The sequence below is a fragment of the Bremia lactucae genome, linkage group LG19 (genome assembly GCF_004359215.1).
Source record: "Bremia lactucae strain SF5 linkage group LG19, whole genome shotgun sequence".
Lineage (NCBI taxonomy): Eukaryota > Oomycota > Peronosporomycetes > Peronosporales > Peronosporaceae > Bremia > Bremia lactucae.
The window spans coordinates 81,622-85,793 of NC_090628.1; positions in this window are offsets into that span (position 1 = coordinate 81,622).

Here is a 4,172-nt window from a genome sequence, read left to right on the forward strand (position 1 = left end):
ATACAGCTTCTGCCTTTGGCATCTGCTTGTTCTTTTTGTTTGTCTTGGCTATCAGCCATCGTATCCCTTACGTGATTTGAGACAATAAATCGCGTCGCGAGAAGCTCGCTTACTTGTTTCCGAACGGTAACAGGGCTGATATCAGCAAGCCTATCGGCCAATTCTCCCCCACCAAGCCCTGAACCACGCAGTAATATCGTTAATGGAACGCGTGGGTGGGTAAGACCGTTTACGTAGAGCGGAGTATAGCCTGTAGAGGCATGAACATTATTATTAAAGCAAACTCCACCACTGGGAGCATTGAGCTCCAGTGCTTTGGTGTCTGAGCACACACGCTGCGTAAAACGTTTTCAATGACGCGATTGATACGTTCACTTTGACCATCGGTCTGCGGATCGTCCGCAGTGGACATATCCAATCTGGTGCCAAGCACTTGGAAAATTAATTTTTCCAGAATTTACCCGTGAAACGGGGGTCACGATCAGAGACAATTGCCACTGGCAAATCATGTTGTCGCTACACGCGATCAATAAGCAGCCAGCTGTAACTTCACCATTAATGTAATCCGGCACGGTCGCTAATTGAGCCATTTTGCTCAATCGGTCAACAAAGACCACTATGCCGGAGTTACCGGCTGAATCTTTCGAAGACTGAAAACAAAATCCATACTAATCGACTCTCAGAAACCTATGGGGACGGGAAGACTCGCCAGTGGCGCCGCAGCATGTGCCGAGGACTTAATTGATTGGCAAGTTTCGCATGTGCGAACATATGTCTGATCCAATTATAAAGTTTGGGCCACCAATAACCCTGGCTTATAAAGCCGTAGGTCTTTTCTCCACCGAGATGACCACCAAGGACAGTATCGTGTGCCTCATAGAGGATTCGGTACTTCAAATCCTCATCAAGAGGAACACAGATATGCAGAGGGTCCGCGATGTCGTTATCGTTAGAAAATCGATGTAACCTTGCACGCAAACGTGCCGACAATTTAAATCTGATTCAGTGCTCTTTAGAGCTCGTAGCAGAGCTACACACTGATCATCCTTGGCGTAAGCCGAACGGATTAATTCAGTAATAGGCGACATTATAGTCGTTAAATGAAAGAGCTCATAATCCGGCCTGCGTGAAAACGCATCGGCCAAAGCATTCTGCTTGCCGGTCTTATACTTCATCTCGAAGTTGTATTCCGCGAAAACGGATAGCCATCGGGCCATTCTCTGTGAGAGACGGGGCGACTTAATCGCAGTGCGTAATGACGCGTGATCTAAATATATCACAAACGGCTTAGAGCCGAGCAAATTAAAAATCTGAATTTGACGAGAGCATACTTCATAGCAAGTAAAACTCTTTGTCATGAACTGGACAGTTCTTTTTTGCAGCTTTAAGAACGGTCTATCTCCGAGGAGATAGACCCTAAACTTAGCCAGTGCTTATTTCATGGCAAGGTGTTCCTTGTCATGAACTGGGTAATTGCGTTCAGCTGGTTGCAGCTGACGCGATTGGTAACACACGACGCGCTTCACGTCGTCTGTATCGTATTACATTAACGCACAGCCGATTGCGAAATCGCTGGCGTCAAAGACCACATGGAATGGTCTGTCTTGATCTGCAATCGCCAAGATGGGCGACTGCATCAAACTTTGCTTGATACCTTCAAAGGAACGCTGCCAATCAGCGTTCCATAGCCATTTCTCGTCTTTGTTCAAGAGACGAGATCGATAAACTGTTATATCGGCATAATTTCGTGAGTACTTGTGCAGTTACGCCGCTAATCCAAAAAACTTTCTAGGTCCCTTGACATCGACTGTAAATGGCCAGTCGGTAATTGCCTTGATCCTTTCGGGATCACGGCGCACGCCGTATTTACCGACGATGCACCCAAGAAGTGGTATTCGCTTGCAGCGAATATATACTTTTTGAGATTTGCGTTCAACTTATGCTTTCGCATAAGTGTAAGAACCTGACGACCGTGAGTTTTATGAATTTCCACGTCTGTATATCCGTCTATGGCTCGGCTATGGACGAATACATCGTCAAAATAAATCGGTGCGAATTCTCGCACCGGTCTCAACAGATTAATTACGCATCTGTTGAATGTTGCTGGGGCGTTACTAAGCCCCTGTGACATCATTAGTCATCCCCAGAGCATCCCACTGGGAGTGCTCACTGTTGTGTACGGGATGTCCCGTTCACGCATAAGGATCTGAACCCATCCACCAGATTCATAGACGAAAAGATGGTACTCTTGGACATACCATCTATGATTACGTCTTTTCTAGGTATCGGCGTTTGAGCCGGTACCGTTGCAGCATTCAGTTTATTGAATGCGTGCACTATCCGCCACCTTCCTATGACCTTTCACACACAGAAGGTCGGAGAGCTATGTGAGGAGAATAATCCCTTCCATGGCCCGCTTTAAATCGATCGATAAAGAATTTATCGATCCCAAGTACTTCTTCACGAGGCAGTGGCCACTGCTTCATGACACAGTACTTCGAGCCCGGTTAGAGCTCGATCTCATGTCGAGTTCCTTTGTCCTTAGGCAACTCGCATGGAACCGTTTCAGGGAATACATCCCTGATTTTAATCAAATATTTGTATAGAGGATTTGTCTTAAGTGGCTCCATAGGATTGAGTACTATATCTCTCAATCCGAGTCTCCACATCGAGGACACTTCGTCCATCGATGAGCTGCTGAGAACCTGTTCGTTCTCTGCAAAAATTACCGCTGATCGAATATCGGTTACGTATTCGTCTTCTGTGATGAGTTCGCAGATCTGCTTGATTTTACTACTATGCAGATCTCTCAAAAACCGCTTGGGTTCTACGGTTGGAAATTGAGTTATCTCCGAATTTCACTTCGGAGGCGCATACAGATCAAGAGTATAAGCGCCTACTCTTGATCCATCATTACCCAAGACATTTAATGTCTCGGTTTCTTCCTGGAATTTATTCACAGGCTGCCGAGGGATTAATCCCTCGGGATCTTGAAGTCTAATTACTTCACCTATTTGAGGTGATTTCTCCTCAAGTACGTGGGGACTTTTTTTCTCAAAGTCTTTCGACTGTGATTGCGCTATCACAGTCGGGTCCTCTACCGTCGAATCTATACTCAACCTAGGATCATCGTGTTGTCCCTTTTGGGCAACCGATCCTTGAATGTCGCCCGCTAGACGTACATTCATGTCTCCATCCACTTGACTTATTCAAGTGGTCGACCTTCGGCGCTGCCTGTGCATTCGCACAGCCGCCGGCAGCTGACTCCACAGGGTGATTAGTCATCACACTGTGATCTTGTGCAGTCGTACTAACGACGGTACTACAAGTGAGGCCATCGCACTCACTCGTAGTACATCCACACGCTTTGTGGACGCTCCAAGACGTTCATCAGAAGGCCATCTGATGAACAAGTGGCAGGCATCTTTACGGATCGATGCTGCCAGCTGATCCTTGGCTCGTATTTTCTGAGCCAAGGTAAACCTAGGATGACATCAAATTTGTCATCCAAATCCAGTACGATGAAATCATCATCATACTGTAAATCTCTTAACGTGTAGTGAAATTTCACTACGCGTTTCATTACTGTTATCGATGCGCCTGTCGCTAGACGCACCGTCATCCTCGTTGGAGGGATGTCGCGCTCAACATATTTGAGCCTACGACCCTCTAGTGACTGGCGACGAATAAAGTTATTCGACGCTCCGCAGTCCACTAGGGCTCTGAGTGACAAATCATTTGTCACTTTCAACTTCAAGGTGATGAGGTATCCCTCAACACCAGGTGCGGAGACACACAATGATTGTGTGTCTGAAACAACTTTTGTCAAGAGATTTGCAAATTCTCTTGAGGTTGCTGGTTCAGTAGGGCGTTGCGCCCCTACTGACCACGACCGTTTTTTGGCGGTACGCCTCGCTGTTGCGATTTTGCAACAACGTCGGACCGCGACCGTTGCCCTTTTTGGCATTCGGTCCATAATTACGTTCAGTACCTCTCGGTACTGGGGGTGGAGCACTACCCTCATGAGCGTAGTGTCCTAATTTTTGGCAGCGATGGCATTTCTGCAATCGCTTATTGCTCGAAAAGCGAGGTCTCTCACTTTCGACGTAATAAAGGTTTATGGGTTCTGAACCTCCTAACTCGTGTCGTCTTGGAGGACGATATGATGACGA